The following is a 23,499-nucleotide window of genomic DNA, read 5'->3' on the forward strand; positions in this document are numbered from 1 at the left end:
CCAGGGGTAAACAAACTGCTTCTCAGGAGCCTATCTGCCCGGAAAGTAGCGGTGCATGGGTTCACAGAGGCAGTGGTAGAAGACAGTCAGCGCAGAGTGTTGGGGGCGAAATGCCCTACTCGGTGGTGTGGCAATATTTTGTTAGGCCGCTGAAGGAGGTGAACATGGCCATTTGCCAAATTTGTGGGCAGAAGGTGAAGCGTGGCCAAGGTGCCAGTGTTGGCACCACCGCCCTGCGTCAACACATGCAGCGTCACCATAAAGTGGTGACATGTGGTGGTCCAGACTGCCGCAGCAACTGCTGCATCACCCAGTGGCACGCACCCAATTTTATGCAATCAAGGCTCCACCACCTCAGCCGAAGGAAGCTGCCTGTCCTTCCCATCATTTGCTGGTCCTGATGCTCCTGTTCCTCGTCCTCCTACTCCGTCAGCAATCGATCACCGAAACCATTGCCAAGAGACAACAGTATGCGTGCTTGCATCCAATGGCGCAAAAGCTGAACGTGCTCCTGGCCAAGTTGTTGGTGCTGCAGTTCCTCCCTTTCCAAGTGGTGGACTCTGCACCTTTCAGAGAGTCCAAAGCCATAATTTCTTTGCCAAAAAGGCAGTACCAGCCCTGCACACATATGTAGAACAGAAGGTGGGCCAGTCCTTGAGTCTGTCGGTGTCTGCCAAAGTGCACGGCAGCGCCGACATGTGGAGCTGTAACTACGGTCAAGGGCAATATGTGTCCTTTACGGCCCACTGGATAAATATGGTTCCTGCCCAGCCACACCAGCAACTTGTCCAGGTGGCGCTGCTTCCGAATCCTCGTTCTCACGCCGTTGTTCCTGTGGAAATGTCCGCCTCTGCCTCCTCATCCTCCACCATGTCCTCAGCCTCCACTGCAGGGACAATTCACAGTGCTCCTCCAGCATACCACATGTGCTGAGCACGATGGTGTCACGCTGATCTGCACCTAATTTGCCTGGGCGAACGGCGACATACAGGAGAGAAACTTCTCCGCTTCCTTCATTAATAAAACAAATCCTGGCTTTCCTCTCGACAACTCAAAATCGGAACCATGGTGACCAACAACAGGAAGAACATGGTGTCAGTGTTGCGTCAAGGAGGGCTGAGCCATGTGCCCTGCATGGAGCATGTGTTCAATCTGGTTGTAAAGCGGTTCCTGAAGTCTTCCACCCATCTGCAAGACATCCTGAAAATGGCCAGGAAACTTTGCATGCACTTCATCCACTCGTACACTGCAAGGCACACCTTGCTTGAGCTGCAGCGGCAGAACAGCGTCCCCCAACATAGGCTGATATGCGACGTTTCCACCCGTTGGAATTCCACCCTCTATATGTTGGACCGATTATATGAACAATGAAAGGCCATAAGCGATTTCTTGATACAGGCAGACAGAGGAACTTCCCTCGATGTTAGCCAGTGGCAGCTCATGCATAACACCTGCTGTTTGCTAGTGCCCTTTGAGGAGGCCACTTTATTTGTCAGTCGCCAGGACTACGGGATGAACAACGTCATTCTACTGATTCATGTCCTGGAACAGATGCTGCTAAATCTGGCTGGCCAGGGGACAGGAGACATGACGACTACATCTCGGCCACATGGGCCCTGTGGGGGCTGAACTAGAGGAGGAGGAGTAGGAGTAGGACATTTGATCACAAGCAATGCGTAGAGAAATGTGTGGTTTTTCTACACAGGTGACAGGCGAGGAGGAGCAGAAGCAGCGGGATGAGCTACAGGGCAATGAGGAAGACGAGGCAGAGGACCCAGACACACCATGGCAGGATGCAGTGGAGATGGAGGCAGGGAGTCCCTCCGAGTCACCTGTACAAATGGCCCGATGCATGTTCAGTTGCTTGTGTAGTTACAACCGAATTGTCACTATTCGGCAGAGGGATGACTACTGGTTCTCCATCATGTTAGATCCTCGCTACTGGTCCAAAATGGGGGGTCTTTTTTAAACCCGCTGAGAGGGAGGACAAACTGAACTACTAATGAGACATCCTATGTAGTCAGTTGGCCGCTGCCTATGTGCGCCATCGTCCATCCTCACGCAGTTCTGACCGGGAGGGCCCTCTGCGCTCATATTCCACTGCCATGGCTGCTGAGAGGGGTGAGGGGGGGCAGGAGCAGTACCAGCTCCATCATCAGCAACCTAAGTCTAGAGTCGCTGATGTGCAGTTTTCTTCACCTGCCTACTGAAGAAACTACTCACCAGCAGCAGCAGCTAGACATAGAGCAGAACCTGAACCAGCAGGTTGTGGCATACTTGGAGTGCACCATGCCACCTCACATCGAAGATCCCCTGGACTACTGGGCAGCCAAACTCAATTTGTGCCGCAACAGGCCAAGTTTGCCCTGATCAAGCTTTCCTGCCCGGCCAGCAGTGTGGCATCAGAGCGGGTGTTTAGTGCGGCGGGCACCGTAGTTACCGCAAGGAGAACTCGCTTGTCCACCCAAAATGTGGAGAAACTGACGATGATTTAGACTAGCACATTCATGGTCACAGGTGCATATCCATCAAGCGAGCTTGATGGATATGCACCTGTGACCATGAATGTGTTCGTCTAAATTTTCTTGTAGTATATATTGAGGGTAGCGGCCTCTTTTAGACTGAGCAACACCCATCTGCCTTGGGTTTCTGAGCAGAGTATAAATGGAGCTGATTCCTACAGTGCCCTGAATATTGTAGGCTTAGGTAAGTCCAAGGGAGGCAATTCTGTTAGCGTTAGGTACCCATCTGCGGAAGCCAACTTGACACCTGGTAGATGGGCCCGACGTACGCTTGATCAAAAATGTGTGCAAAGAATTTAAATTTTTTCATTTATAGTAGGTATAATGCCATTTTAATTTAGAATGATCCCCATTTCTCAGTTCTATTGTTTGTATGTGAAATGTTGTGCAGCCATACTTTTGTTAGCTTTGTGAAGATGAATCAGGCATGGATCAGCCAGGATTTTCAAACACCAGTGCCTGATGCATCAGACTATAGTGTTGATCGCGAATATTCTAATCACAAATTTTTATAGCGAATATCGGCACTTCGAGAATTCGCAAAGATATAGAATATAGTGCTATATATTCGTAATCTCAAATATTCTAGTTTTTTTTTCATCAGTAACCTCCCTTCTTGCTTGTGGGCCAATGAGAAGGCTGCAATATCTTTGTCAGGGCTTAGGAACATCCCTAGCAACCAATAGGAAAGTTGCTTACCCCTTACTATATAAGAAACTCCCCAGCAGCCACTTTTTGCTGTTTTTTGCAGTTGTGAGCGAGACATCAGTGTCACTGCTGTGTTCTGTGCTTTGAGTCATTTACATTGCTGAGTCAATTACGCACATATTACATTGCCGATTTTCGCAATTAAGAAAATAATGACTGGAGATCACGAATTCTAGAATTTCGCAAATTTATTAAGAATATTAGGCCAAAAATTAGCGAACTATTGCAAAAATCAATATTGCCCATCCTGCTCATCACTATCAGACTATATCATCCATGGTGCCACACCTAAACTTTGTCAAAAGAGACCTGTTTCTTCTGGCTACCTGCTTCAGCTATTATTCTGATGCTGCCACCCGCCTGATGCCACACCTGCTGCCAGGTGCTCCTACTGCCATCCACCATCTTCAGCTGGTTCTGGTATTGCCCCCCACCTCCCCACTCTGTCACTGGGCCACTCTGTGTTCTCCTCATGCTGCTGTCACTTTATTACTCTGTGGTCTCCTCATGCTGCTGCCACCTCACCACTATTTCACTGTGCCACTCTGTGGTCTCCTCATTCTGCTGCCATCTCACCACTTTGTCATTGGGCCACTCTGTGAACTTCTCATGCTGTTCCCACCCTCCCCACTCAATGACTTGGCCACTATTTTGCCTTTTTGGCCTGGTTGAGATCATCATTTATTTGACCCTTCTTCTGATCTGTCAGAAGGAAGGAAAAATGAAACGCAAAATGGATCTTGTCTATGTAGCAGCTGTAAGGCCTGTATGACATGGTCCCTATTTTGCATGAGAATTGACTTATGATTTGGTAGCCAAAAGCAGGAGTGGGTACAAAACACAGAAGACATGTAAATATTCCATTCACATGTTATCTCTGTTTTGGATCCACTCCTGTTTTTTTGGGGGCTTTAGCAATACTGATGGATTACTGACCAAATGCTGACCAAGTGAAGGCAAATGCTCAACAGACAGGATCCGTTTTTTGTGGGTTATTGTTCTGACAGATCAGAGGAAGGGCAAAATAATCAGGGACATCAACACAAACTTACTGCTGACATCCTCTCCACTCTATTAGATAAAGGAATGGGCGGCACTGCGCATCAGTCGCGGTCCAGGTGCGCGGTCAAAAGGTAGATATCTGAATACTTGCAATAGAAAGACCAGCACTCCGTAATTCCAGTGATGAAAAAAGATTTCTTTTATTCGTCACCCATATGTGACGCGCGTTTCGACACTAGTCTGTGTCTTTATCAAGGTACAGGTGATAACAGCTCACAGTAGTATACAAATAGCACCATTAAATACATTTCAAATAACCCGCCTCTTAACCACGTAAGCGGTCACATGGCGAGGGGCGGACTGAACCGCCCCCGGCCATGTGACCGGTCTCGGGGTCAGTGCGTCATACTGCTAAGCAACCAAACCAAGCAAACTAATCAAGGGTGGAGTACGGTGAGATATGTATCTGATCCATATATTATTATTTAACAAAGCAATTTTAATCCTTTACACATTTCATTTGTACAATCCATGGGTAACGATACATTATAATTAGACCGTCTCCTCCTCATACAAAAATGGACATATGGTCACGGAGGCAATGATGTCAGTCACACGATACATCATATGACATAGCACCATTGTCCCCGTTCCAGGAAATGTTACAAAGGAATATCACGTTTCACAAGAAGTAGGTTGTGCTGCAGTTATTAAAAAGATTCATGTCAGGTTCAAACATACAAGAATATACAAAAATATACAGAAATATACAGAAAAACCGCGGTATCAATATTTGGTTACAAAGCAATAGCATGCATAAATACAAAATGACAGACCACAATTATCTATTATGCACATAGGATCAGAGAAAACTATTGAGTGAATATTCCTTATTAAGGCCTTTGGGCGCAAGCGTCTCAAGTCGATGGATCCAATATGCTTCACGCTGGTGGAGCATCTGGATCCGATTTCCTCCACGTCGAGGTAAGGTCACTTCTTCTAAAATTTGAAAACGCAATTGTGAGATGCGGTGATTTTTTTCTTTAAAATGTTGGGGAATAGGCAGCAAAATATTTTCTTTCCTAATTGTGGACTTATGTTTTGCTACCCGGTCCTTCATACGCATTGTCGTCTCTCCAACATAGCACAACCCACAGGGACATTTAAGCAAATAAATCACAAAACTGCTGTCACATGTGAAGTGACCCCGAATGGGGATTTGCTGTCCTGTCTGTGGGTGTGCTATGTTGGAGCCTTTAATCACATTGGAGCAGTGAACGCAGTTAAGACAGGGAAATGTTCCCTTCCTAAATGTAGAGAAAGTGAGCTGACGCTGAGACATCCTTTCACTCCCTACGTCTGCCCGGACAGTCATGTCCCTAATATTTTTATTTCGCTTAAAACACATCATGGGACGGTCCCTGAATTCCTGAATCTCAGGATATGATTTTTGTAAGATGTTCCAGTGTTTGTAGATGACAGCCTTAACTCGGTCCATCCAAGGATGGTATTTTACCACTAGTGGTATTCTCTGTCCCTTGTCTTTCCTTTCTGTGGGATTTTTTATCCTATCTAGCTGTTGATGTAATAGATAGGGCGGATAGCCTCTGTCTATAAATTTCTCAGTCATCTCCCGTAACCTAAGATCACATGTGTCCCGATTCATAACAATGTTAGCCACTCTTCTATATTGTGAGTATGGCAAGGATTTTTTTACAGTTGATGGGTGATTACTTTGGAATGACAACAGACTATTCCTGTCAGTTTTTTTGACATGTAAGTCAGTGGTAATTCTGTTGTCAGTTCCCCTAATCACCCATGTGTCAAGGAAGGAGACACGTTGTGGATCTTGGTGCAGGGTAAATTTCAACTCTGGTCTTATGTTATTAATGTAGTCCACAAAGGTCATAAGGGTCTCAATGCTGCACCGCCATATGCAAAAAACGTCATCTATAAAACGTTTCCAAAATATACAGTAATTTTGATATAGTTGACTTGGATAAATATATTCTCTCTCAAAATGTGCCATGTAGCAATTTGCATATGGCGGTGCAGCATTGGACCCCATCGCAGTCCCACACCGCTGCTGGAAAAAAGTATCCTGAAATAAAAAATAATTGCGGCGTAAGACAATGGACAGTAAAGAAAGAAAAAATTCTTTTTCATGTGCCGAGTACTGGCTGTCATCTAATAACTTCTGGACAGATTCCAGACCTTTTTCATGAGTTATGCTCGTGTATAAACTGCAGACGTCTAGGGTGACCAGGATGCAATCATGCGACAGCTCAATTTCCCGTACTGCCTCCAAAAAATGTTGGGTGTCCCTAAGATAGGAGGGGGCCTTTTTTGTGAGTGGAGTCAACACTTTGTCGAGAAATATTGCAGGGGGAGATAGGACTGAATCAGTAGCTGCAACAATGGGGCGGCCCGGAGGCTTATCCAGGGATTTATGCACTTTTGGTAGTGTGTAAAATACGGGTGTCACAGGGTGTTGGTTGATCAAAAACTCCGCTAATTTCTTATCAATAACATGTTGTAATACATTTTGATCAACCAAAGTCTGTAGCTCCCGTTTTATTGTCCAGACCGGATCCCCCTGCAATATTTCATAGACATTGTGGTCAGATAATTGTCCCATGATCTCCCTAACATAGTAATCTTTATCTAGTATGACAAGGGCACCGCCTTTGTCCGCAGGCTTAAAGACCAGGGAGTCATCATCTGTCAGATGATTGACCACCTGCCTCTCCTCCGCGGACAAATTATGGTGGATGTAGTAATCACCTTTCTTAAAATTCGCAAGCAATATGGCAATATCACGTTGTACAAGTTGTATATAAGTTTCGCTAGGGTGGTATACCTTTGGGGGCATATAATGGCTCTTAAGCCTTAAGCCAAATTGCTGCAAATTTAATGATGGTTGTAAACATTCAATAGGGACCGGATCATGCATAGGAATATTTAAAAAATGGCTTTTAAGCCGTATGCTCCGATAGAAGCGGTTTAAATCCATGTCCAGTCCAAATGTGTCCAGACTCGTGGTCGTTACCCATGGATTGTACAAATGAAATGTGTAAAGGATTAAAATTGCTTTGTTAAATAATAATATATGGATCAGATACATATCTCACCGTACTCCACCCTTGATTAGTTTGCTTGGTTTGGTTGCTTAGCAGTATGACGCACTGACCCCGTGACCGGTCACATGGCCGGGGGCGGTTCAGTCCGCCCCTCGCCATGTGACCGCTTACGTGGTTAAGAGGCGGGTTATTTGAAATGTATTTAATGGTGCTATTTGTATACTACTGTGAGCTGTTATCACCTGTACCTTGATAAAGACACAGACTAGTGTCGAAACGCGCGTCACATATGGGTGACGAATAAAAGAAATCTTTTTTCATCACTGGAATTACGGAGTGCTGGTCTTTCTATCCTCTCCACTCTGTCAGGGGGGCTTTACTTGTATAAGCCTTTAATAGAACATGTTCTGTAGAAATATATGAGGAATCAGCTGATGGAGTAAAAGGTGTGATCTTTCACGCTATAGTAGGATCATGGGCCTCTGCACAGTTCTTTATACCTGGCGCTAACATTGACCTGTAAGGCTGAGTTCACACTTGAGTTATTTGGTCAGTTTTGGCCCCATAACTGCCCAAATCAGTGAAGTGTGCATTGATTCTAAGAGAGATGCCTGTCTCACTACCACAGCAGACTCCCTATGCATGTTACTGCAAGGCACAGTGTTCTACACCACAATTAATGTTCTCTGCAGGCAGGAAATTGCAGTTTTTTTATGCGATTCGCCACAAATAAATTTGGATCTAATCTTTTTGAAAAAATTTGCGGACCGACCGAATCCAATTTTTGAGAAATTCGCTAATCTTTAGTAACAAAAACTTTTTTTCCTAAAATGGTGGCTACGCATACAAAGTGAAAGTAAGAAGCCCGGGAACACGATATGACCCATAATGCCATGCAGACAGCCAATCAGCAGATAGCCCCTGTGATGTCACGACTCACAGTCCTATAAAAGCCTCCTCCTATGCGGTCGCCACCATTTCATGTGAATTGAGCATAGGAAGAGACGTGTCAAGACCTAGGGACAGTGTTTTAGAAAGCTTTTCATTGTAGAATATTTGATAGGGACAGTGCATGGACAGTGTAGGGGGATCGTAGGGAGAGCATAGGGAGACCGCAATGTGTTTTGGGGTGTCATTTTACATATACCCATGCTGGGTGAGATAAATATCTCGGCAAAAGACAACTTTTCCCATTTTTTTATACAAAGTTGGCATTTGACCGAGATATTTCTCTCACCCAGCATGGGTATATGTAAAATGACACCCCAAAACACAGATACCAGATGTGTGACACTTTTTTGCAGCCTAGGTGGGCAAAGGGGCCCACATTCCAAAGAGCACCTTTAGGATTTCACAGGTCATTTTTTACACATTTTGATTTCAAACTACTTACCACACATTAGGGCCCCTAGAATGCCAGGGCATTATAACTACCCCACAAGTGACCCTATTTTGGAAAGAAGACACCCCAAGGTATTTCGTGATGTGCATAGTGAGTTCATGGAAGTTTTTATTTTTTGTCACAAGTTAGTAAAAAATATGAGATTTTGTAAGAAAAAAAATATATAAAAATCATAATTTTCCGCTAACTTGTGACAAAAAATAATAAAAAAAATAATAAATTCTAGGAACTCGCCATGCCCCTCACGGAATACCTTGGAGTGTCTTCTTTCCAAAATGGGGTCACTTGTGGGGTAGTTATACTGCCCTGGCATTTTAGGGGCCCTAATGCATGAGAAGTAGTTTGAAATCAAAATCTGTAAAAAATGCCCTGTGAAATCCGAAAGGTGCTCTTTGGAATGTGGGCCCCTTTGCCCACCTAGGCTGCAAAAAAGTGTCACACATCTGGTATCGCCGTACTCAGAAGAAGTAGGGCAATGTGTTTTGGGGTGTCCTTTTACATATACCCATGCTGGGTGAGAGAAATATCTGGGCAAAAGACAACTTTTCCCATTTTTTTATACAAAGTTGGCATTTGACCAAGATATTTATCTCACCCAGCATGGGTATATGTAAAATGACACCCCAAAACACATTGCCCAACTTCTCCTGAGTACGGAGATACCAGATGTGTGACACTTTTTTGCAGCCTAGATGCGCAAAGGGGCCCAAATTCCTTTTATGAGGGCATTTTTAGACATTTGGATCCCAGACTTCTTCTCACGCTTTAGTGCCCCTAAAATGCCAGGGCAGTATAAATACCCCACATGTGACCCCATTTTGGAAAGAAGACACCCAAAGGTATTCAAAGAGGGGCATGGCGAGTTCATAGAAATTTTTATTTTTTTGGCACAAGTTAGCGGAAATTGATTTTTTTTTGTTTTTTCTCACAAAGTCTCCCTTTCCGCTAACTTGGGACAAAAAATTCAATCTTTCATGGACTCAATATACCCCTCACGGAATACCTTGGGGTGTCTTCTTTCCGAAATGGGGTCACATGTGGGGTATTTATACTGCCCTGGCATTTTAGCGGCCCTAAAGCGTGAGAAGAAGTCTGGGATCCAAATGTCTAAAAATGCCCTCATAAAAGGAATTTGGGCCCCTTTGCGCATCTAGGCTGCAAAAAAGTGTCACACATCTGGTATCTCCGTACTCAGGAGAAGTTGGGCAATGTGTTTTGGGGTGTCATTTTAGATATACCCATGCCGGGTGACATAAATATCTTGGTCAAATGCCAACTTTGTATAAAAAAAATGGGAAAAGTTGTCTTTTGCCCAGATATTTCTCTCACCCAGCATGGGTATATGTAAAAGGACACCCCAAAACACATTGCCCTACTTCTTCTGAGTACGGCGATACCAGATGTGTGACACTTTTTTGCAGCCTAGGTGGGCAAAGGGGCCCACATTCCAAAGAGCACCTCTAGGATTTCACAGGGCATTTTTTACAGATTTTGATTTCAAACTACTTCTCACGCATTAGGGCCCCTAAAATGCCAGGGCAGTATAACTACCCCACAATTGACCCCATTTTGGAAAGAAGACACCCCAAGGTACTCCGTGAGGGGCATGGCGAGTTCCTAGAATTTTTTATTTTTTGTCACAAGTTAGCGGAAAATGATTTTTATTTTTTCCTTACAAAGTCTCATATTCCACTAACTTGTGACAAAAAATAAAAACTTCCATGAACTCACTATGCCCATCACGAAATACCTTGGGGTGTCTTCTTTCCAAAATGGGGTCACTTGTGGGGTAGTTATACTGCCCTGGCATTCTAGGGGCTCTAATGTGTGGTAAGTAGTTTGAAATCAAAATGTGTAAAAAATGACCTGTGAAATCCTAAAGGTGCTCTTTGGAATGTGGGCCCCTTTGCCCACCTAGGCTGCTAAAAAGTGTCACACATCTGGTATCGCCGTACTCAGAAGAAGTAGGGCAATGTGTTTTGGGGTGTCTTTTTACATATACCCATGCTGGGTGAGAGAAATATCTCGGTCAAATGCCAACTTTGTATAAAAAAATTGGAAAAGTTGTATTTTGCCGAGATATTTATATGACACCCCAAAACATATTGCCCAACTTCTCCTGAGTACGGCGATACCAGATGTGTGACACTTTTTTGCAGCCTAGGTGGCCAAATGGGCCACATTCCAAAGAGCACCTTTAGGATTTCACAGGTAATTTTTTACACATATACTACTTACCACACATTAGGGCCCCTAGAATGCCAGGGCAGTATAGCTACCCCACAAGTGACCCCATTTTGGAAAGAAGACACCCCAAGGTATTTCGTGATGGGCATAGTGAGTTCATGTAAGTTTTTTATTTTTTGTCGCAAGTTAGTGGAATATGAGACTTTGTAAGGAAAAAAAATCATCATTTTCCGCTAACTTGTGACAAAAAATAAAAAGTTCTATGAACTCACTATGCCCATCAGCGAATACCTTAGGGTGTCTACTTTCCGAAATAGGGTCATTTGTGGGGTGTTTGTACTGTCTGGTCATTGTAGAACCTCAGGAAACATGACAGGTGCTCAGAAAGTCAGAGCTGCTTCAAAAAGCGGAAATTCACATTTTTGTACCATAGTTTGTAAACGCTATAACTTTTACCCAAACCATTTTTTTTTTACCCAAACATTTTTTTTAATCAAAGACATGTAGAACAATAAATTTAGAGAAAAATTTATATATGGATGTCGTTTTTTTTTAAACATTTTGCAACTGAAAGTGAAAAATTTCATTTTTTTGCAAAAATTTTGTTAAATTTCGATTAATAACAAAAAAAGGAAAAATGTCAGCAGCAATGAAATACCACCAAATGAAAGCTCTATTAGTGAGAAGAAAAGGAGGTAAAATTCATTTGGGTGGTAAGTTGCATGACGGAGCAATAAACGGTGAAAGTAGTGTAGGTCAGAAGTGTAAAAAGTGGCCTGGTCATTAAGGGTGTTTAAGCTAGGGGGGCTGAGGTGGTTAAACCAGGCACCCCCTGCTCTGAAGAGGGAAGGTTGCCTGGTTCATAGGAAAAAGGTCACAAATTGATGGAAACACCACCAAAATGGTTCTGGAACAGCATGGGGAGGATGCCTGGATGCATCTTGGACTCCCAGGTCACTGCTGGAAACGATGTTGTCCAAGTAGTATGCCACTTTTACAGACTGCCAATAATACGCACAAAACCAAATATAAAATCGATTTTAGAGGAAAAGTTGTTCGGAAACATTCTTTCCTGTATATTTACTTGTATATAAAGTGCAATAAAAATTACAAGCAAGAGGCACTCTGATACAACCTGTATATCACATAAAGGAGGGCCTTATTCACATTGTGGTACAATTGTGCATGTAGTGGGACTCCAACACTCATAAAGCCTATGCACTAAGTGAAAGGGCTGCAAAAACTACAAGGAAACGGCACTCCAATACACCCTTTATTACACATAAAGGAGGGTATCATACACACCCTTGAAAAATTATGATTGATGGCCTGCTGGTGACCCAGAAAAACATTTGAAGCAAGGGCCTGCTGATCTGACCATCTAAATAATTAGGGGCGAGCGCCTACTGCTGAGCTGACCCTCTAAAGCATTATTGGTAAGGGTCTGCTGCTGATCTGACTATCGAAAAAATTATGGTTCAGGGCCTGCTGCTGAGCTTATCCTCTAAAACAGGGGTGGACAACCCGCGGCTTGCGAGCCGCATGCGGCTACTTACAACTTAATTTGTGGCTCCTCCTCTCTGCAGCACTCTGTCTACATATGCGGATCACAGGGAAGCGTGCCAGCTAATCAGTGGCGGATTATTCGCCAGTCTTGGGCCTGTAGTCTTTATGGGGCCCAACGCCGCCCCAAACGCCCCTCATTGGTTTGGTGTCACAAATTGTAAAGCGCAGCGCTGCTGAGAGTTGCAGTGCCATGCTAATAATTACTCACAGCAGGCCTACAGTGATAAGGTCCTGACGCTTTAGGACGTTCTGCGCGGGACTTAATCAGCACCGCCTCCTTGCTGTCATAAAGTACAGGCTCAAGAAGAGAAGACCGAGGCGGCGGGAGGTGGCTTCAAGGGTGAGCACATTGCTCACTGTACTGAACGCTCGCTGGGCAACTTCTGCAACCACAAGCTTGCATGTCATCAGTGCTGCCTGCAGGCTGCAGCTAGAAGTGTAAGCTATGTGAGGGGCAATGTGCGGCTGGTAGATAACCCAGTCACAGTGGATGGGAGGGACAGTTCGCAGGTCAGCCATATTTGTATTTCTGCAGTTACATAACGACTTTGTAACCTATCAAGAAACAGCATGGCCAAAGGAAGAACATTCTCTTCTGGTATACTCACCTGTTGGCCATGTAGTTTCTTGGGAGGCAGATAAGTGGAAATTAGGGATGAACAAACTTCTGTTTTCAAGTTTGGCATACAAGATTTGGGTAAGAATTCCATTATGGATTCCGTTACTAGTGGAATCCATAACTAAATTCTTAGATAACCCGAACCTTGTACGCCAAACTTGTAAACAGAAGTTTGCTTAACACTAGTGGCAATGCAAAATGGCAACAAAATTCACTGTTTATGACTGTAATTGCCTCCAAATGATAATGACACTGCTGCACTCGTATTTTTTGATGCAAAATGTAAAAAAAAAACGCATGTGAAGTATTATATACCCCATTACATCCTCCCAATAGTTACACTTAATTAGCATGATTATCCACTACCCTACCACCGTATGACTCGTTGGCGATATTGTCTTTTAAAACAGCAGACACCCGGCCAATTTGCCATTTTTTCATCTCTTCATCTGCCTAATCTTCGTGCAAATGGCCGTTGCCCGGCCGTGGCTGTATTGCGGCCTGCAAACAGCGGGTCTGCAATATGCGGGCACCGGCTGTGTGCTCCCCGCATCATGGATGCAAACCCATTCACTTGAACATGTTCTATTTTTTTGCGGTGCGGACGGATCACGGACCCATTCAAGTTGAATGGGTCTCGATCCATCCAGGCCGCTGCACGGACGTTGCCCGTGCACTGGGGACCAAAAATTGCGGTCCTCCCCAATGCACGGAACGGCCGCACAACGGCCGTGTACATGAGGCCTAAAAAGCATGAATAAAAATGTGATACACACCAAATTGACACGAAATTGGTATCAATAAAAGTTACAGTTCACCCCACAAAAATGAGTCTCACACGTAACTATAAAAAAAAGTTATGGGGGCCAGAATATAGTGATGAAAAGAAGAAAATCATTTTTTTCAAAGCTTTTATTTTTTTACAATATTAAAAAAAACAAAAAACAATACAAGCTTAGTGTCGCTATACTGATAGTTAGTGCATGCAGGCCCGCGCTCTGACCTGACCCTAAAAAACTAGGAATCCAAACAAAACGTCAGGTAACTGTGGAGAGGGCGTCACAGTCCTCAGAGCAGCAGCAGCAGCGGTACTGCAGGAAAAGCCTCCTACACATGGAGAACAGTCCATAGTTTTTTATTGAAGTACTGATCATGGTGGTCTTATCTGACATGGGGGTAGTATGAGCTCAGATAAGACCCCCAAATCCTCATCAGACCCACAAAATAAGCCCCCCAGTGCTCACATAAGACACCACAAATCAGACACCCCATGCTCATAACTCCCCCCATGTCAGATCATCTGAGCATGGGGGGGGGGTTGTCTGAGCATTGTGGGTGATCAGAGCATGGGGGTGTCTGATTTGTGATGTCGCATCTTAGTATTAGGGGTCTCATTTTGGAGGTCTGATGAGGATTGTTTTTTTTCTTCATATTTTTCTCCTCTAAAACCTAGGTGTGTCTTACATAGGAAGAAAAATAATTGGAGGAAACCAAACAAAACTAGGAATTCAAACAAAACGTCAGGTCACTGTGGAGAGGGCGCCACAGTCCTCAGAGCCAGTGGCGGATTATAATTGGGGCGTTTGGATCTGTAGCCCCGGGACCGGCATCGCTGGGGACCCAACGCCGACCCAACCGCCGGCGGGGCACGGGAACTTATAGTTCCCTGCCCCGCCTCCATCCGCCATTCAGCGCCATAGGCTTCAGGCCTAGTAGGCCTGAAGCCAAATGCGGTAGTAAAATCCTGCCGCACGCAGGCGTGATGAAGTCATCACGCCGCACCTGTGCCCGGACGCAGCACACTGACGTGTGCGCAGTGCGCCTGCCCTGCACCATCTAGGAGTGAGCGCCTACTGGGACACAGGCAAGTATTAGCTTTTATTTTTTGTGTGCCACTGGGACATTACTGAAGGGAAAGTGGGGGGAAAACTACTATGTGGGGGCAAATTACTAGTGTGGGGGGAATTAATACTGTGAGGGCAGTATGGAGAAATTAATACTGTAGGGGCAGTGTGGGGGGCAAATGACTTAATGGATGGCAGTGTCAGGGCAAATTATCTAATGGGGGGCATTATGGGGGGGCTATTACTTGATGGGGGCAGTGTGGGGGAAAATTACTTAATGAAGGGCAGTGTGGGGGCAAATTACTTAATGAAGGGCAGTGTGGGGGCAAATTACTATATGGATGGCAGTGTCAGGGCAAATTATCTAATGGGGGCAGTGTGTGGGGTTATTACCTAATGGGGGCAGTGTGGGGGCAAATTACTTTGTGGGGGGAATTACTACATGGGAGGCAGTGTGGAAGAAATTACTGTATGGAGCAGTGTGGGGGAAATTACTATATGGGGACAGTGTGGGGGAAATTACTATATGGGGACAGTGGGGGAAATTACTATATGGGGACAGTGTGGGGGAAATTACTATATGGGGACAGTGTGGGGGAAATTACTATATAGGGCAGTGTGGGGGAAATTACTTTATGGGGCAGTGTGGGGGAAATTACTTTATGGGGCAGTGTAGGGGAAATTACTATATGGGGCAGTGTGGGAGAAATTACTATATGGGGCAGTGTGGGGGAAATTACTATATGGGGCAGTGTGGGGGAAATTACTATATGGGGGCAGTGTGGGGGAAATTACTATATGGGGGCAGTGGGGGAAATTACTATATGGGGGCAGTGGGGGAAATTACTATATGGGGGCAGTGGGGGAAATTACTATATGGGGGCAGTGTGGGGGAAATTACTATATGGGGACAGTGTGGGGGAAATTTCTATACGGGGACAATGCGGGGGAAATTACTATATGGGGGCAGTACGGGGGAAATTACTATATGGGGGCAGTACGGGGGAAATTACTATATGGGGCAGTGTGGGGGAAATTACTATATGGGGCAGTGTGGGGGCGTTTCTATTAGAGGACATTATTTTTGGGGACACCATAAAGGCATTATTACCTGGAGCACAATATAGGTTGTTATTATTACTGGGGACACTCTAGGGGACATTATAATTGCTGTAGACACTATGGACCTTTGGGGTAATTTATCAAACTGGTGTAAAATTGAACTGGCTTAGTAGCCCACAGCAACAGATTTCACCTTTCATTTTTCACAGCTCCTTTGGAAAATGAAAGGTGGAATCTGGGTACCTAAGCCAGTTGTACTTTACACCAGTTTGATAAATGACCCCAATTATGAGAAATCTAACGTGTCTGTGTAACAAACTCTGTAGAGACGAGATGCGACTGAAAGAATTAGTCATGGCGGTCTGGGTCAAACGGAGGAGAAGAGGAAAGAGAAGATCTACATGACAGGAGATGTCACTGGATGTAACAGGTATGTGGTGCTGTTTTCTCCTATATGTAGAGCTGGCTCACTACTGTGACCTGCGTCTCATCTTCTCCTCCAAGTCTTTTTTTATCATAATCATATGTATTTTAAATTTGTCAACTAAAATTTAAATTTGTTACCTGCAGTCCTATGTAATAGCTCAGATAACAGTGATAACTTTCTGTGTACAGATAATGTAGTAGATGTTCCATGCAGTCCTATGTAACACCCCACATAACACAATAGTTCACTGTGTTATGTGGGGTGTTACATAGGACTGCAGGTAACATCTATGACATCTGTACTCAGAGAGTTATGAGATGTTGGGGGTCCGACTCCTCGCACCCCCACCAATCAGCTGTTTGAGGAGACCGTGATGTTAAAGTGAGCGCCACAGCCTCTTTGCTCATTACCAAGCACAGCGCTGTCCATTTGATAGCACTGCGCTTGGTATTACAGCTCAGACCCAATCACTCAGATGAGACAGAGCTGCACCAAGACCATGTAAACGATGTCATATGGCCTAGGAAGAGACTTTGGCGCTTACGAAGCACCGCAGCCTCTTCATACAGAAAAAAAAAAAAACTAGAATAGAGGAAGGGGGGGGGGCCTGAATTGGGTAGAAGGTCCCGGGCCTATCATGCATTTAATCCGCCCCTGCTCAGAGGAGCAGCAGCAGCAGAGGTACGCCAGGATAAGCCTCCTACACATGGAGAACAGTCCATAGTTTTTTATTGAACTACTGATCATGGGGGTCTTATCTGACATGGGGGTAGTAGGAGCTCACATAAGACCCCCAAATCCTCATCAGAACCACAAAATAAGCCCCCCAGTCACATTTTGGAGGTCTGATGAGGATTGTTTTGTTTTGTTTTTTTCATATTTTTCTCCTCTAAAATCTAGGTGTGTCTTACGCGGGATGAAAAATAATTGGAGGAAACCAAACAAAACTAGGAATCCAAACAAAATCAAAGCCAGCCTCCACCCCTCAGTAAGGAGAATGCTACAACGTCACCATACTAAACATGGCAGTGTCTGGAAAACATAAAGCCAAGTGTAAAAATAAAGATGAACACAGAACATTTCTACCGGAGTGGGAGGATTTGTATTTTTTCATTGAGAGGTAAGGAAAGCCATTCTGTGTGATATGCCAGACATCAAGATCACATTTTAAAGCTTCAAATCTTCAGCGCCACTTGGCCTCACAACATGCTAAAATGGACCACGACTTCCCGGCAAGTACCGAACTTCGCGAACACAAGCTAAATGCATTGAAACGCCACTCAGAACAACAGATTCAGTTCTTTAAGAAACTTACAAAACATTCAGAAACTGTTACTCTTGCATCCTATCAACTGGCATGAAATATCACTCGCGCCAAAAAACCATACAATGAAGGGGAATTTGTGAAAAGTTGCCTTAGTGACGCCATTGCAATCTTTTCTCTAGAAGATGAACGTTTGAAACGAATGGTATCAGACCTCCAATTGTCACGACATACAGTCGAACACAGAATATCAGACATTAACAGTGCAGTTGAAACACAGCTGTACTCTGGCCTTGAGAAATGCCAGTATTTCAGTATTGCACTGGATGAGTCTACTGATATACAAGACAAGCCTCAGTTGGCAATTTTTGTACAGTCTGTATCAGACAACTGTACAATAAAAGAAGAGCCACTTGATATTGTCTCGTTAACAGACAGAACTCGTGGCATCGATATGAAAGAGACCCTGATGACTGTAGTTGAAAATGCTAATTTGCCATTATCAAAACTCACAGCCATAACCACAGATGGAGCACCATCTATGATAGGATCTGTGAATGACCTTGTCGGGCTACTGTATGTAATATTGATGACCGATTCCCCGAATTTTGGACATTTCATTGCATCATTCATCATGTGTCTAAAAAGCTAAATTTAGACCACATCATGATGCCTGTTCTGGAAATTGTCAATTTTATTCGCACTCATGCGCTTAATCACAGACAGTTCAGAAATCTCATTGCAGACCTTGATGAGAACCTTCCCAATGATTTGCCACTTCACTGCTCTGTAAGGTGGCTTTCAAGAGGTAAGGTGATATCTCATTTTTTTTTACTTTTGAGTCAGGTAAAGTTGTTTCTGGAAGAAAAACGCAAAGACTATCCTGTGCTCTGATTCCCAGTGGATTTTGGATCTGGCATTTCTGGTGGACATGCTGCACCACCTGGATAGACTCAATCTTGAGCTCCAAGGGAAATTAAAGATGCTGCCCGATCTAGCGCAAACAGGTTTTGCATTTGTTAACAAGCTCAAGCTTTTTAAAACTCATCTGAGAAAGGGAGAACTAACACATTTCCCTTCTGTGTCAAATGCAAGTGCCTAAGCTGCTGAGATCCTAAAAAGGAGAATTTCTTACTACGCAGAACTTCTTGAAAACCTACAACAGACCTTTGAGGACATATTCCAGGATCTACAACTGAAGGGCCACAAATTACAATCCTCGTTAACCTTTTGCTGCCGATTCTGATTATTTGAAACCCACGCTGGTGACAGATGAAGTAACATCTCAAATTGAGACGATTGAACATTTGGAAGATGACCGCCTCAGGTCAATTTTGAGTAAGGGAACCCTGGAGTTTTGGAAAATCGTGCCTATGGAGAAGTATCCCAATGTAAAACGAGCTGCACTGAAGCTTCTGTCAATGTTTGGCTCAACCTATGTTTGTGAATCAGTTTTTTCCACCCTGAAACATGTGAAATCAAAGCATCGCTCTGTTCTTACTGATACACATGTTAAATAATTGCTTCGAGTAGCAAAGAATGAATACAAGCCAGATTTGAAACACATTGTGAAAAACAAAGATTGCCAGAAGTCTCACTAAAGTTGTCTACATTACAGGTAGGACAGGTGGTTTAAATACACTTTTAAATGTTTGAAAACTCAATTGCATTAATACGGTCGTGTGCACGCATATTTGTGTAAATGTATAGCTTGTGGCTCCTGGCAGTCATAAGTTTTATTTTGTTGCTCTTTGTGTCTGTAAGGTTAGCCACCCCTGCTCTAAAACATTATGGTTGAGGGCCTGCTGCTGAGCTGACAATTAAAAAAATTATGGGAGAGTGCCTGCTGTTTAGCTGACCATTGAAAAAATGCACAGTGTTCAAAGCAGGCCGGGTCACCTGAATACTTCAGCTAGGATTAATGGAATAGGACTCTGGTTCTATTTTGTTGGTTTTCGGAACTGGGGCCATTATTAAGAGGGACGGCCGGGGGCATCCGTATTGCGACGCTAGAGGTGAAATTCTTGGACCAGCGGAAGATGAACCAAAGTGAAAGCATTTGCCAAGAATGTTTTCATTAATCCAAAACTAAAGTTGGAGGTTCGAAGACGATCAGATACTATCATAGTTCCGACCATAAACGATGCCGACCGGCGATCCAGCGCGTTATTCCCATGACCCGCCGAGCAGCCTCCGAGAAACCAAAGTATTTGGGTTTCAGGGGGAGTATGGTTGCAAAGCTGAAACTTAGAGGAATTGACAGAAGGGCACTACCAGAAGTGGAGCCTGCGGCTTAATTTGACTCAACATGGGAAACCTCACATGGCCCGGACACGGAAAGGATTGACAGATTGATAGCACTTTCTCGATTCTGTGGGTGGTGGTGCATGGACGTTCTTAGTTGTTGGAGCGATTAGTCTGGTTAATTCCGATAACAAACGAGACTCCTCCATGATGACTAGTTACGCGACCCCAGGCGGTGAGGATTGTGTTCAATAGACTCTTGGATAGTGAGACTGGACTTGTAGTTGAGGTCGTTCTGGTGAGCTGAAGCTCTAAAAAATTATATATGCGAGGGCCTTAAGGTGAGCTGACCCTGTAAAAGATTGTAGGTGAAGACCTGCTGGTGAGCTGACCCTCTAAAACAGGCATGATCAACCTGCGGCCCTCCAGCTGTTGCAAAACTATAACTCCCAGCATGCCCGAACAGCCTACAGCTATCAGCCTACAGCAGGGCATTGTGGGAGTTGTAGTTTTACAACAGCTGGAGGGCCGCAGGTTAAGCATGCCTGCTCTAAAACATTATATGCGAGGTCCCTCAGGTGAGCTAACCCCGTAAAAGATTGCAGGTGAGGCCTGCTGGAGAGCTGACCCTCTAAAAATTACATGCGAGGGCCTGCTGGTGAGCTGACCCTGTAAAACATTATATGTGAGGGCCTGCTGGTGAGCTGACCATGTAAAAGATTGTAGGTGAGGGCCTGCTGGTGAGCTGACCCTATACAAGGTTGTAGGTGAGGGCCTTCAGGTGAAAAATTACAGAGAATGTCACAGGTATTTGGGATGAGGAAACGTTATACGGGAGAGGTACGACCAGTAATGTCACTGTCCGCAGCGTCTACGCAAAAACGTACAAAAACGTACACAGATACATTTTTGAAGTGCACGCGTTACACTTTAGATGTGGTCCTGGTAATGTCACTGTCAGAAGCGGACACCGTCTATTGAAAAAGTACACTGTATGTCACAGATATTTTTTGGATGCGCACACTTTACACAGGAGATTTGGCACAGCTAATGTCGCTGTCTGCAGAGGCCTTACCATTGTACTCTATTTAGCGCAGGATCCGCTAATAATAGATATTGCTGCCACACACAATAGTCCTTAGAAGGACTTTTGGGTCTGTAAAGATTTAGCTATTTAGCGCAGTTTGCGCTAAAAAAAGATATTGCTGCTGCCACACACAATTGTCCTTAAAAGGACTTTTGGGTCTCTGAAAAGTTTTGGTGCTAAAAATATTCTTGAATCACTCCATACACTGTCTGTCCCTATATAGCACCCGATGACGCTTTCCGGCCAGCCAATCACTGTAATGCCAGCAGCCAACATGGTGTCACGGTGGGGAGTGGGGAAAACCCCCCACCGTGCGGTGTCAAAGGGTAAAAGAGGATCAGCCTGGCCAAAAGGAGAAATTAGGGAGCAGGTCACCTCCTACAGTGTCCCTAATCCTCTCCCTGACTCCTTACCGTATGAGCGGACCCCGATGGTAGGACAGCTCATACTCTGGATTCCTACAGACCCAGAGTTGCCCCGGTAATACCTCACCATGGAGTTGGGAAGAGACGACCTGTTCATCCCAGTCATGGAGGAACAGGAGTCTCTATCTGAGGCCAGGCTGCAAGGAGAGGGGAACACATACAGCATATGGAGTTGGCTGACTGGAACTGCGACACATTGCCGCGGGCAACCGCAAGTGTGGCAACAGTGTCACAGTGCAAACCAAAGGCCGTGACACTCCCACCCCTCAAAGCCCCCCCCCCCCAGCAAAAAGGGAAACTAAACAGAAAAACCCCAAAAACAACAGGGCGGGGGGGGGGGGTAGGGGAAAGTAACAGGATCAGCGTCAGTGCAAAGAAGTCTCTAAAAGACTGCTGCCAGCCCCCGGAACCACCTAGAAACCAGGCAGCCAGCCACCATACAGCTCAGAGAGACCGCACTGAACACTGTGTCTACCTCAGACCCAGTTCACACAAGGTCGCTGCCAGCAAGCATTGCCAACCTGCACACAGCCAGTACACCACAGGAATGCAGCCAGCACACAACACAAGTGACAAAATCACTGAGACATGGACAAGGGGAAGTAAGAAGATTCAGCGTCAGAGCAATGATGTCCACACAGGACAGCAACACACAGGAACCAGGGCACCAGCCACCAAACAGCCCAGAGAAACCGCACTGAACGCTGTGTCCACCACAGACACGGTTCACACCAGGTCGCATGCCAGAATGCATCCCCAACTAGCACACAGCCAGTATACCACAGGAATGCATCCAGCACACAACACAAGCACCTGAACCACTGAGAAATGGATGAGGAGAAACGCAAACACCAATGACGGTTCACACCAACTGCAACCAACTGTCACAGGGAACCGCACTGTTAACAACGTCTCACCTTTCACCCTCCCTCCGGAGGATAAGCATGTGCGCCAGAAAATGGCAGGCAACACATGCTGGGCCCTCTTCCGAAGGCACCAAGCAAGGAGCCATTGTAGTCATAATGACACGGTGGGGAGTGGGGGAAACTCCCACCGTGCGGTGTCAAAGGCTAAAAGGGGATCATCCTGGCCAAAAGGAGTAATAAGGGAGCAGGTCACCTCCTACAACATCCCTAATCCTCTCCCTGACTCCTCACCGTATGAGCGGACCCCGATGGTAGGACGGCTCATACTCTGGATTCCTAGAGACCCTGAGTCGCCCTTGTAATCCCTCACCAAGGAGCAGGGAAGAGACGACCTGTTTATCCCAGTCATGGAGGAACAGGAGTCTCTATCTGAGGCAAGGCTGCAAGGAGAGGGGAACACATACAGCTATTGAGATGGCAGGTAAGCGAAACCCATAACACACTTACCTGCCACAGACACACTGACTGGAACCCGTGCACAAGTGCTACTGTCCACACCAACATTAAAGGACACAGCACAAACCATAACCACACAGGTACCCGGGACACCATAGCTGCAATAAACGTGAGACAGGGACATGTCTAGCAAACATGCTGGACACCAAACATCACCAGCCATGTAACACAACACAAGACATACAACACCCTGAACATAACCCACGCAAACCAAAAGATAAGAATTGAAAGAGACACCATAATAACATCAATGACCACAAGGGTGGCCCTCACTGGACAGATGGTAAGAGCCAGGAACAGTGAACCACCAGCATACACCAAGGCTGAAGGAACCTTCAGCTTCAGGCATCCAGCAGAGACTAAATAGCCCAAGCAGCCACACCCACAAACACATAAACCCAGTGTTCACAAAACACTAGGAAGGGAGTTAACTCTTCCAACACCAGACAGAGGAAGGAACCCACTTAAAGGGGAAGTGCACACACAAGCATACCAAACCACACGTTACCACCGGCAACAGCATGCGTGGCAACCATGTCACGGCAATCCCCCAGAAGGCTGAGACACTGCCACCGCATGCTCTCACAGCAGCACGTTGCAGTGGGCAACCACAAGTGTGGCAACAGTGTCACACCGCAAACAAGAGGCTGTGACACATGGCTACAGCATTACAGTGAG

The sequence above is a fragment of the Bufo bufo genome, chromosome 4 (assembly GCF_905171765.1).
Source record: "Bufo bufo chromosome 4, aBufBuf1.1, whole genome shotgun sequence".
NCBI lineage: Eukaryota > Metazoa > Chordata > Amphibia > Anura > Bufonidae > Bufo > Bufo bufo.